Source organism: Gossypium hirsutum, chromosome A06 (assembly GCF_007990345.1).
Source record: "Gossypium hirsutum isolate 1008001.06 chromosome A06, Gossypium_hirsutum_v2.1, whole genome shotgun sequence".
In the NCBI taxonomy this organism is placed as follows: domain Eukaryota; kingdom Viridiplantae; phylum Streptophyta; class Magnoliopsida; order Malvales; family Malvaceae; genus Gossypium; species Gossypium hirsutum.
In genome coordinates this window covers 36,031,428-36,045,722 of record NC_053429.1, presented here as the reverse complement: position 1 = coordinate 36,045,722, position 14,295 = coordinate 36,031,428, and the positions used below count along the sequence as shown (strand labels likewise).

Genomic DNA, 14,295 nt, shown 5'->3' with positions numbered 1-14,295 from the left:
ACTTTTTAGTTCAATATAAATTAAAATGTAATACATTACTTTATTAATCTTATTGGTGAAATTTAAAAAGTTTATTCGCAATTTTATTTTAATTTTGAACTTTTAAGGAAGCTATTAGACCACAAATGGACTTGCATTACACCTTATATTATATGCTAAATTGCTAATACAAACAATATTCCTTAATAATTTTGAGATAAAATAAACAAAGGCTTAAGATTCTTTCCATCTTTACATTTTTAATAAAATTAGCAAACGCATTTAAATATTATTTATTTTAAAGATTGGGGGCATTATGAGTTAAGGCGTTTGATAATATTATATTATATAAATAGAGAGTTTAGCCAATCATTTGGTCTCCGATGTTTATAAGTTTCATTAATCATTATCATATTTCAATGTTTGGTGGAAAAACACTGGTAGTTGAATAGATATAATTAGCAAAACTAAAAGTTTATAAATATTTTTTAAAATGATTAATTAATGTAATGTGCAATTTAATCCATTAAAAAAATAAATAAATGTACTATTTAAAATTGAGAAAATTAAAATAATAGAAGATGGGATTAACAAGTTTTGTTACCCAAAGTTACGTGACAAAGAAGCAGAGATAAATACAACTATGAAAAATAAAAACTTAAATAAATAAATAAAAGTTCCTATAAAAAATTAAAGAATATTTTTAAAATAACTTCTAAAATATAACAAAAATACAAAAATTAAAAATCTAAAACAAATTAAAAATTTTGAAATCGAGTCATTTGTGAGCCTAGTTAAACTTTTTTTTTTGGTTATAAATTAAAGAAGGAGAATAAAGAGGAAGAAAAATATGAGACAAAGAGAGCAATATGAATTTTATTCATCAATACAAAGAGAGCAATATGAACTTAGTGAGCTCTATAAATAAAGAAAATACAATTAATATGCCAGAATACCATTGGTAGGTAAGCATTAATACTCATGATGAAACTCAACCTTTAAGAAAGATCCAATCGTACTATTCACAATACGCCCAATGGCGTTCACATAACTCTAACAGACTCAACACGCCAACTTAACATGACACACTAGCGGTCACTATCCGCCGATTTAACCATAACTTACACAACTAAATAGTTTACACACAACTCATCCTTGTGCCAGCCTTAAACCCCGAATTTAGAATTAGAGTCATATTGATCAAACGTATTCATAAGCATAAACCTCTTTAACTCCTCATATCATTTTTGTTCATTTAAGCATGTTTTCTTGTGATCTACCAGTCTAGTTTGCAATATAGCTTCCCGCCCAAAGCATCACAAACATATCCCATTCACCTCCATCACATATCACAGTTCACATATAGATGGTACTAGGCTCATACAGCAAGGATGGTATTCACATCGAAACATGAATACACCATGAAAGCAAACACCATACAATTTCGTTATTGAGAAGAAATACTTACCTTGCACAACTTATACTGCAAAATAATTTCTAACACATGAAAGTAAGAAGGAACTCACCAGAAAATCTAACACAAAAATATACTTAGTAGGTGATTTGCGCTTGTTGCTTGGAACTTCGTTAGCTTCTTGAGCTAAAAGAGGGACAAATACATCTATCAGATCATCAAACTATTGAAATTTGACATGCATGCATGAATCAATAGTATGTAACCCAATCGTTAGCATACAACCCAAAATCAAAAAGTTTCCTTCCTAAAAAACAATTCTAAAAACTATGCATGCATTATTATAAACACGTAAATTCCTTTAATAATGACCTAAGGGTATATCAGAAATTACAAGTAATTTGGTGTTAACAATAGTGTAAACTAAATACTAGAAACTCCTCACTAATGATGCTAACTTAGAATTTCTAAAGCTGCAACGAAAATGCAAGGAAGAAGAAGCAAAATGTACAAACATGCTAGTATGGTATCCTTATATAGTAGAGACAACTAGGAACAAAACTTGTTGGAAAGTCAAAGGATCCCACAATCGCTCTACGAATTCGTGAAGAATTAATTAAGTATCAAATCATCTACAGTATCCTAGTTTAGTTCTAACTAGGTCTCAAGTAAACTCTTACATCACTTATCACGTCATTGTAACATATACTATCCATGAAAGCAAACCTATTGAGTTGCAAACTAACGAATTCGCCAAAAACATCTGGTGTTGGCAGATAACTTAACAAAAGAGTCTGCCAAACCCTAGAGTTCGCCAAATGGTGAATCCTACAGAATACACCACACATAATCAAAATAAATATTTCTCTAACTTACTCATTTTTCTACCCTTGACTTAACCAATTTACATGCCAAACAGTAACTTGATATTGTATCCGCCAGGTGGTTGTTGCAAACAAAGCTTCTCCAAAGTCTATATTTATAGACATAAAGAAGCATAAATGAAATAAAATCCTACTCCTAATGAACATTAGAGTCCTACTGTATATCAAACCTCTTATTCTAATAGACATCTGCTTCTATAATAATAAAATATTTATAACACTCTCCTTTGGATATCCATTGAGAGATAATATGCCTTATTAAAATCTTACTAAGATAAAAAAAACCTTGTGGGAAAAAAATTCTTAGTGATGGAAAAAAGAGTACACATATCTATAATACACATAACATTACCTCGTTAAAAATGTTACCAGGAAAACCCAATGGGACAAAACTTTGGTTAAGGGAAAAAAATAGAGTGTGTATTTACTCTCCCTCATAACAACATCACATGATCTCATATTCTATGTATTTTGATCTTAAATACTAGCTTTTTAAATGACTACTTGAACGGTATTTGCTAAATGTTTATACCATCATTCTTTTGAAAGTCATGAGTAAGGAAGAATTTTAGAGAAATATATTTTGATCTATTCAGGAGTTTCGACAATAATCATAACAAACTTTGATCATTATCCTTCTATAAAATAGATATAGGTATTTTGGATCATTTTATAATTGTAACCTCCCCAACTCGGCTTAGACGTTAGGCCTGAATGCAGAAGATTACATTAGCCTGGTAAGCTAACGTCGTTTATAAAACAATCATTTTAAAACATTTGTTTATCTTAGAAGAAAACTTAGCCTATTTTCTGAAAAATTCACAAGTTAAAAAAAATGATTAAGTAAAACATTTTCCTTGTAACGGTGGCTGCTTTTGAAAACTTAGTGAATTTCCACTTTGTTTATTCCTTTATAGCTGCTGAATCTTCTATTGGTACATGGACAACCGTGTGGACTGATGGGCTTACCAGCCTTGATCATTACAAAGGGCGATGCTACCACATTGAGCCTATTCTTCGATAAGAAGACCAATATATATGTTATGTAGCTTATCCTTTGGACCTTTTTGAAGAAGGTTCTGTTACTAACATGTTTACTTCTATTGTGGGTAATGTATTTGGGTTCAAAGCCTTGCGCGCTCTACATCTAGAGGATCTGCTAAACCCTACTACTTATATTAAAACTTTCCAAGGCCCACCTCATGGCATCCAGGTTGAAAGAGATAAATTGAACAAGTATTGTCTCCCCCTATTAGGATGTACTATTAGACCTAAATTGGGGTTATCCATTAAGAACTACGATAGAGCAGTTTATGAATGTCTATGTGGCAGGCTTGATTTTACCAAAGATGATGAAAATGTGAACTCCTAACCATTTATGTGCTGGAGAGACTGTTTCTTATTTTGTGCCGAAGCAATTTATAAATCACCAGCTAAAACAAGTGAAATCAAAGGGCATTACTTGAATGCTACTACAGGTACATGTGAAGAAATAATCAAAAAGGTCGTGTGTGCCAAAGAATTGGGAGTTCCTATCATAATGCACGACTACTTAATAGGTAACACCGAAAAGTGATATTCAGCTTAGTATTAATTAAGAAAAATCACAATTATTTTATGCATATTTAATTTTATGTTCATGTTTCATTACCTTAAATTCTAATTAAATATCATGCATGTTAAATAAACCTAAAATAGAAGTCTCATGCCACAATCCAAATAAAGCAATACAGTCCCCAAATTAACAGAAATTTTAAATAGTAAATCCAAACTAGTTTTATAGTAAAAAGGTCAATCCGAGCCGAGCCCTCCGTATGCAAAGTCTACGTCTTAACTTGGTTGGTTATCTGAAAGAATTGAAACAAAAAGGGGAGTGAGCTTATGAAGCTTAGTGTGAGTTCATTCACAAGAAAACTAGTACAAACAAGACAAATCGTATATAATATCAACTAATAAATTGATCAGAATTGAATATTAAATCAAAATATTGATATTTTAGATCAACTCATCATTATAATATCTCAATATTCATAGCTATGCAAATGCTTATGAATGCAATACAATTTCAATTTATTTATAAAAGGTCCTACCTCACAGCTACACACCGTAGTAGGAGTTCCATTACACCACGTTGTAGATAAACAATTCATCGTTTTAGATAAACCATTAGTAATAAAAAAGGTGGATGAACCAACGGGGTTTCTTTTAATAAAAAAAGTTTTTGCAGACAAGCTAGTAGTAAGTTGTAGATGCACAACGTATTTGCAATTTAATGTTTCTATTACGGTGTGGATAAACCACTCATTGGTGCAGATAGCTTCTAATATGGTGTGAATAAACCACTCAATAGTGCAGATAAACTACTCAAACGATGTGGATAAACCACTCAATGGTGTTAATAATATGTTCATAGTTTCTTCATTCATATCGTCCCACCCCATGCAATGAAACATGATATGCTTACAACAGATCAACATGGTAGCAATAACATGCTTATAGAAAATCAATACAGTAACAATTATCATGCTTATAACGGATCATTACAGTAGCAATAAACTTGTTCATAATTTCTTCATTCATATCGTCCCACCCCATGCAATGAAACATGATATGCTTACAACAGATCAACATGGTAGTAATAACATGCTTGTAGCAAATCAATACAGTAACAATTATCATGCTTATAACGGATCATTACAGTAGCAATAAACTTGTTTAACATGAGTTCAGTTTAATAGTAATGGTAAACATGTGTGTCATTCATTCAGTAACACAATGGCATGGAAAACATTATTTGTTCATCAAAAGTACAGTCACAGTAAACATTTAATAGTTTCATATGATGCATATAAAGTAATAATTCAGTCAATCAGACCATGGATTCCAACACTATTCATATTAGGAGGGACTCAATTGAATGAAATAAAGTACTAAAGACAGTTCATGGGCTATTTTGGGACTAAATTGAACAATTCACAAAATTTTGGGCAAAACTATAAATTAGGGGCATATTGTCATGTGGCCAGGCTGTGTGGGAGGCTATAGGCCGTGTGGAAGGGTTACACGGCCATGTAATAGACTATGGTTGTTTGGTAAATGTTAAAATTATGCTATAGGATAGACATGATCGTATGGAAGGGTTTTGGTCGTGTGGTTCACGAACTAGGCTAATGGTTTTCAGAGGCATATGGTTGTGTAGTCCAACCATATGGCCCTAAACCTACACACGATCACCACTGATTCACTTGTAAAAGAACACACACCTTTCACCAGGGATCCAATAGACATTCCTTACACTTGATTCTAGTCCTATTCATCTAAATTTGGTTTTCAAACGACATTTACTCATGAATTAGTGTTTGATTTCCAGATTTGACAAAGGTTATTGAAAGATTTGGCAAAAGTCATAAAAGATTGTTTAATTGAACTTAAGATTAGCGCCAGATAGAAATATTACGAAAATTTGGGAGCTAAACTTCGGGACGAGATATACTCACAGATTATTAGCAAGAAAATGGATGTTATTGACAACAATTACAAAATCGAGAGAAAGAATGATTGAATGAAGGATTGTTTAATTCATGAAAACAAAATAATTATCAACAATTAGGATGGAAATATAGTGTGAAGAAAAGGGAAAAAATGAGAATAAATAGAAAAATGAAGAGCAAATTCTATTAGGATTTGAAAAGCGGCAATATTAAAATCTAATTAGGAAAAGAATAGAAAAAGATGGTAGAATTCTAATTCTATTGAAATTTTGAGGAATGGAAATATATGAATTTTAATTAGGAAAGAATTGGGTCCTAAGGGCATCACTTGTAATTTATCCAAAGCTGGCCGAATTTCAAAAGAAAATGGAAGGAAATGACGTGATTTAAACCTAGGAACACAAGGGAGGAAGGCTATCTCTTAACCATTGGGCCATTGCCCATTTCTTATCTAGTTTTTATTCCCAACAGTATATATTTTGTGTTTGCCGAAATCTCAAAATTAAAAAGGGAAGAAAGGACTCAAACCTAGGACCCTAAGAAAGGTTCTAGCATGTTAACTATTACGCCTAAGCCTATTTCTTGTTCAATTTTTACCCCCAAAAAATATTTATTTCAGTGAGGTTTTTATCATAGGTTGCTGAGAATAAAAGGAAGCGAAATGGGAGGAATAAGGTTTGAACCTGGGACTTCTAAGGTGGTTGCGCTAGGACTTAACCATTCAGCCTATATCTTATTTATTGTATAATTATTTCAGCTAACCCCCTATTTTCTAGGGCGTGACAATCATCTTCCTTCAACTGTTATTCATTGAGTCGAATTTACCATATATGTTCAAATAATTTCAATTCATATAAATATTTACACAAACATATTGACCAATTTTCCCAGAAGTTCTATATGGTTCTAGCATTCTAGTTCCTTTAAGGATTTCAAACTTCACTATATAGTGATTCATATAAGAGTATGTGACAACAATGATTAGACATAAATCAAATTTTTATTAACTTCTAGCCTAATAATATATTTAAAGGTTATTGCATCCACACAAAAGAATATCTTTCCATATCCATTCCCATGACTTTAGCGAAAAAATCAATTTTTTTATTTTGTTTTCGTAAAATTGGAAACACGAAAATTTACGCATTTTTACATACCCTTTTTAACTTAAAATCATACAATTTCGATAAAATTCTTGTCAAAAAGTAATTAATTTTTATAAAATAATTAAAATGCACTTAAATATATGAACATGTTGAATTTTAGTTAATTTTATAATTATTTTTGATGAATTTTGGTTATTTTCGACAGCTTTGCACAAAGGGCAAAAAATTGCTCGACAGACATTGCTAGAAGCACAAAACTAAGAAGCAATTTGAAGTATCGAGGCGAACTAAATTTCAGCATAAAACAGTCTAAAATTATATGCATTAATTTATAATATAATTAATTTTAATTTATATCCAATTTAATTTGGGTTAATAAATTATTATTAATTAATTATGAAAAAGTGGTCAAGTTGAACCGAACCGAGTGAACAGAACTGCCCAAGAAATGGACAGCCAAAAACCGTCCCAAGAGCTGACCGAAATCAACTTATTAGCTGATTATTTAAGCTTGCAAAGAGGCCCTCGGAGACTTGTTCAAGTTGCATTCAAACCCCTCCACAATTGCTGGCTTTCTGGATTTGCCCAAGCTTAATTAAGCAAGTTTGGAATCATCAAACTTGCCACATGTGTGGCCGGCCAAGGGAGGGCTCTTTGGCTTCTAATTTTAGCTATTTTTAGCAGCCCTCTTCAGCTATGAAAACCCCTAAGCTGATCATTTGAAACACATCTCATTCATTCACATCTCTTCTCTCTTCTCTCCACTTTCTCTCTTCTTTGCCATTCCAAATTCTCTTGCTTTCTTGCCAATTTCTTCCCTTGGAAAATGGGTGTTCATCAGCCATTTTGGAGCAACATTGAAGTGTTCATAGTAGCTTTGGTTGATGAGGACAAACAGATAACGAAGAACGGAGCAAACTAGTCAAGCCACAGAGAAACAATTTGATTCTTGTTCCTTATCTTTTTAATTTTTGTTGTTTTTATGATGAACATATCTATGAATATTTATATTGTTGGAATGGTTAATTTACTCAATTTATCTTGAATTTAATTCTTTTTAGGTTGATTGCATTTCGTTTGCTTAAATTGTTAAAATTGTGTTTATGTTGTTATAGGCCTCGCTAAGATGCTTGATTAAGTAAAATCATGACTAAGTTATTCTTGCATTATAATTGTTAGGTAACTAATGAATTGATTATTTAAATAGATTGAAATTGTAATTAATGAACACAGTACTTAATAAATGCATGTTTAATCATCTAAGGTAGCTGAGGGTTAAATTAGCAACGGTATCTGACGATAAAATTGCCTTACATAACTTGCAAGATTGTTGTGATTAAACTGTTTCAAGGTAAGGATATTTTGTTACCTCACATAGTCTTTTATGTGCTTATTAAATCAATTTAATTGTTTGAATTGACATAGGGATATGTTTAAGAGATTATTTCAATTTAATCAGTATGTATGCGCTATAACATATTTGCCTATTAAGATTTGCTTAATCGATTGAATTGACATAGAGATATGCCCAAGAGATGAATGGATTTTGGTAGGTAATTATGTTCATAAGTTAGCAAATTACCGAGTTACTGTAAATTTATTCGTAACAATGTGAATATGAGTTTAATAATCCTAAGTTAATAAATGTAATTAATCTAATTATGTCATCTTGATTAAAATCATATTTGAAATCGTGCATTTGAGATTTATTTATTTAGTTTACTTAGTTTAAAATCTTAGTTTTTAATCACCCTGTTCAAACAAATTATTTTTCTTCATCAAAGTGTTTTAAATAGCATTCATAAATAATTATTTTCACAGTCCCTGTGGGTACGATAACTCGACATTTACTTGTCACTTTATTACTTGTTGCGATTGTGTACACTTGCACATTTCCATCGTTCCAAAAACTACTCATTTTGTATCTTCACTAACTTTCTACCTTTAGGCATTTGGACTACTGGTCTGAAAAACTCACGATTTTAGTTCTACTTGAATTGCGTTTTTTCCATTTTAACCAATCTATTCCATGTCTATATTTCTCAAGAAATTTATTCAAGATCCACATTTTTCATTATCTCAATAATTCCATTACATGAAAAACCGCTGTCGAGAACTTTCTATATTCAATGAATCCATATTTTATTGTATTGACACAACTTATCGAGATCTCTTTATTTTCACCATTTCCATCTTCAATTTTAGTACCTGCATCTCTTCAAGAGTCTTGATACTTAGTTATGTCATAGGTCTCTTCAAGAGCACTACCTCCATATGACCATCTAGATTTGTTTTTTTTTAACGAAAATTTTCATCTTTGGAACCAATCAATATACCATGTTTCAAGCACGTATTATTTTAATTTTATTCTAACAGATTGTCTTACTAGGACTTCAAAACATCAGTTGGTATAAAATACTTGCAATAAAGTGAATTATCTTTTTGAATTTCTAGTTCAAATTAATTTCTTCGAGAATCTAGATATCATTCCAAGTAATTATTTCATCCAACTATTATTTCTCTTTGCCTAATGTTGGAAACACTATCAAATTAAAGTTGTAATCACCAAACCAGGTCTCCAATTCAATCAAAATATTTAATAATACAAGGAGATTTATAGTTAATATATATTCCTAACTTTCCATGAATACCCATTTTGTGTTTTGTGATGGAGAAACTTGAACATATATTGCACATTCAAAACTTATAAAATCAATTGTATTTGGATCATGACCAAAAGTCGATTCTAATGGGGAGTATTTATCATAACTTACTAACATGATGCTACAAGAGTCAATTCATGTAAAATATCTTATCCTTATACAAAAGATATGGTTTAGCTACTAACTAGAGACATTTACTTATTAGTTTTGCTAAATCATTTTATACACATAAACATTAGGCTTTGTGATATTTTCTCACATTGAGAATCTAACATAAAATCATCATTGAAAGCCTAAGAAAAAAAAACTTATCAACATTACCAAGAATTGTCTTGTTTGCATAATCCAAAAGTTTTATTCTTGAACTAATCATTAAACAAGTAATCTCGCAAACGGCAAGTTGGGATTTGATTACTTACATGCGATTATCTTATAGATGCATGTACCACAATTATATCAAAGATCAACTTGTTGGATAAAATGAGTCCTTATTTCTTTCAAAAATGCAAGAGGTTCAACTCAACTTTTGTTAGTGACATTCTAATAAATCATCTTTGAGAACAAGCAATACTTGAAAAATCTTTAAAATAAAAAATCTTGAGGTTCTTTAATAAATATCCATGTAAATTTTTATTTGTCACATCATTATTAATCAGGATGGCCTAATCGATCATGTCAAATAATTAATAAATTTGAACTACTAAACTTTTTATTTACTATCCATGTAATTCAGCCATACTAATATAGACACTTTTTACGAGAAAATCCATCCAATATAATAGATAAAAAATAATCTAACACTCGTTTCAATAACATACATTATGTATTTTGTAGCAATTAGATGGTTCTAAAACAATACAAATAAATATACTAGCATTGTATCGAACAAAACATCAAATTAATAAGTCTAAAGATAGTTATAAATGTCAAATTGACAAATTCTTGAATGTCATCTTTGAAGCAACTAAATATAGAACATTAGCTTCAATACCATAATATCAAAGCCAAAGCTACATGCATTTGTTGCAAATAGAATTTTTCAATTTTCAAAATATGCACAAACAAGTATTTCCTTTGCATAGATATATGTGCAAAATTAAGCAAAGTGTATGAGCATACCCTAAATGCACAACATTTAAAAGCTGAACCCTAGGATGAAATTATTAATTTAAATTTCAATATCAATATTATTATCCATCTTTACAATATCTTTATTTTCTCACTTTTGGTGGTGAAAAAGATTATTATGACTACCTCTTTTAACTATTATAGAGCCACTTACCACATCTATTTTCAAGATTATGCCTTCCAACTTTAGTATATGTTGGTGCGTTCACTTTAAGGAATGGAATGGATCCAATAGGACAGGATTTTTAATTTCTCATTTAATAACTCTTTATTAATATTGTAACACCCCAAACTCGGCCTAGAAGTGTAGACCGAATTCGGAATGCTACATTGACCACCGAAGTGATCGTGAGAAAATATTTATATAAACATCCTTTACTCGATTTTCAAAAACATAAATATCACATGTTCAAAATCCGAAAAATAAAATGATTAAAACATAAAACAACATTCCACAACAGCGTCAGGAAAAACCTTACTTTCGAAACTGGATAACAAATAGAAATCAGAAACCATAACTAATAATTTATTAGTCTCAAACTGCCTGAGTCCTCCGCATACCGAGTCCAGCATCCAAAATTCTGAAAATGTACCTGAAAGGGAAAACAGAAGAGGGGGTAAGCTATACGAGCTTAGTGTGAGATCAAACTAACTAGCTACCAAAACAAAAATAGATACAATAAACCTGAGAGTAGTTCAGCAGCGGAATATACTTACAGAGCGACTATAACGAAACAGACCATATGTAACTTTACAGCCATATGGCTCTATTAAACACAATACCTAAAATTCTAAGAAGTCACAAACTGGGCCTAATCCCTTTTTCAGAATCCAAATCGATTGGGCCTTAGCCCATCACACAAAGTTCATTTAGGCACGAGTGCCTTCCAATCAAATATTGCAGTCAGATTTCCCAGAAAATCAGACAGATATGTTTCAGTCAAACTGATATAGCAATCACAGAATCAAACAGATGCATATGAGTGCGAATGAGTTATGAAATAACCCACCCGTCTAACCAACACACCATCTTGGTTCCTCATCAATCCTCAATAGAGCTATAAGCTCATCCAACCAATCACTCCAATTAGGACCTCGAAAAGCCCATCCAACCTTATATCCCCTATACATTGTCCACAACCCTCAAGGAATTGGGACTATCAGAAAGCTGTACAGTGCCATACGGAGACCGCGGTACAGACATGAAGTATAACTGCCAGATCAGATATGTTACATGGCAAAGCTAGCGTATATTGTACTGTATTATACGGTGAACCACGGTACAGATGTGCAATATAAATTGCCAGATCAGATACTAGTACGTAGCGTAGCGTAGCTAACGTAGATGTGGTACAGTGCAATACGGTAAACCGCTATACCGTTAACAGAAATGTCCACGACCCTCAGGGTATTAGGATCGCCTATGACCCTCTCGGTGTACTTAAGGCATTTAGAATGCAGATCAACTGCCAAATCGTAAATCTCCCTTCTCTTCAACATCCCACCCAAAAAGGTTTATGCAGATGAGTGTATGCGATGGTATGAATGCCGATGTATCACTCCATAACACAATCTTAAATAGACATTCAGAAATATTCACTTGCAATCAGTCAATCAACTACAGAAACATGCACACTTGTGCACACAGATTCGATACCTAACATGTCACATTTCAATCACATGTAGTACATAAATCGAGGTGAGAATAGAGTCATAATAACCCTCAGAAATCTTAGTCGAAAAGTTGGAACATACAGAGAACACGAATACACTTAAATCAACCTAAAATCAAACTTGGCGAAATAGGGCCACATGCCCGTGTGCTCCGACCGTGTGGAGCAATTCGGGCCATGTGGGGATCCATACGCCCGTGTAAGGAGTAGCACACGACCGTGTGATTAGACCCTGTAAGACACTGTCCAATCTCGCTAAATTTGTTACACGCTCGTGTGGCAATCAGAGACGGCCGTGTGTCCCTCAACACATGCCCGTATGGAATCCTTAAACCCCAAATTGGCTACACGACCGTGTGTCCCGAAACACATACCAGTGTGAGTACCCTAAAATTCCTAAATCAGTCACACGACCGTACGACTAGGCCGTGTGACCCTAAATCTCAAATCCCTAATTCCCAAACTCACACGCCCGTGTGCCCTAGGGGACATGCCCATGTGGTTTCCGACAAAAATCCCCAAATCGGCCCCACGCCCATGTGGCCAGGCCGTGTTGCACCCATAACTAGCCTGAAACCCTAATCCCCAAATCCACACGGCCATGTGCCTCGGCACATACTTGTGTGGCCATCGGGGCAGTCACGAAACCACCATTGAACAGCCCCGAAAACACCACCTCAGCCACCAAATTGTCCCTTTACTTTAATACTATCAAAAACACATCAGAAAATAGAGTATCGCACTCCCTTTCAGCCTTCAAAACTCTAAAACTAGAGAATCCAAGCACTCTCACGGAAAGCTGAAACAACATTTGCAAAACATCAGAACGGTAGATTAGTCAGAGTTGATCCCACACCTGTTTCGATGACGAAGAAGACGACAGAGGAGCGAAATTCCCGAAGTCCACGAGCTAAATCGAATTTGAGTATATTTAGAAAATAGCAGAAAGGTAGAAAACGAAGAAGAAGAAGAAAAGAAAACCCCAAACGTTGAAAAGAGAAGAGAAAATAAAATACCAATCCCCCCAAAAAATAAAAAAATCCTCCAAATAACAATAGGCATAAAAATAAATAAATAAATATTTAACTAAAACATATCAAAAATAAAAAATAAAATAACTCGCGCACCCAAAGAATCGAACCTCCAACCTCAAAGTTAACTAACACTCCACTTATGCCCTAGACCAGCAGGCCCATTCTGACACTAAATTGGACCACTAAGCACATATATGCGGCCCTCCCTGTGACCCAACCACTAGATCTCAAAATTTCCAGGTCCAAATTTTGGGGCGTTACAACTCTCCCCTTCTTAAAGAAATTTCGTCCTCGAAATTTCCATCTAACAAAAAAGTGGTATAACACGAATTACACCACTACGCTCCCGCTGGGCACTCTAATCCCAAAACACTACCATATCAAACTTGAACTTGAAGGATCTCACACATACCCAAAACATTCAACCACTGAAGTAGATACACATACTACCCACACAATTTCTATATTCAAACCAATACATGACTCAGAATCGCCGAGGACAATCTCAAACCTAATGATCCTTAGATCCACACCTAAGACATGCTCCTACCTTCCTCCAGCAGTTGCCCGGATGACGCCTCTTGCAGTGCTCACAAGACGGAAAGTTCAGACGCATTTTAACATGCTTCATAGAACGAGACTCCAGCCCGAGAGAACTGTGATTTCTCTTCTTCTCACAATCCACGCATCTAGTCTAAAGCGCTTCACTAGAATCACTACTTCTAGCACTTCCCTTACTAATCGGGTTAGTGCCTCAGTACAAAGCTCTAGGTTATCGCCACCCAAAGTCGATGGAGTCACACTGTCCTCTAACTCCCGAACAGTCACACGTTCCGAAGGAACAGATGACTCATCGCGATCACGCTCACCTTCGGAAGTCATATCTAGAGTAGGGCTAACTTAAAACCTACAATGTCAGAACA

General features: G+C 33.4%; 1 pseudogene; it reads left to right on the top strand.

The window, feature by feature from the left end:
- Nucleotides 1–1,345: 1,345 nt before the first annotated feature.
- Nucleotides 1,346–3,853, top strand: LOC121230497 (ribulose bisphosphate carboxylase large chain-like; annotated as a pseudogene).
- Nucleotides 3,854–14,295: the final 10,442 nt, after the last annotated feature.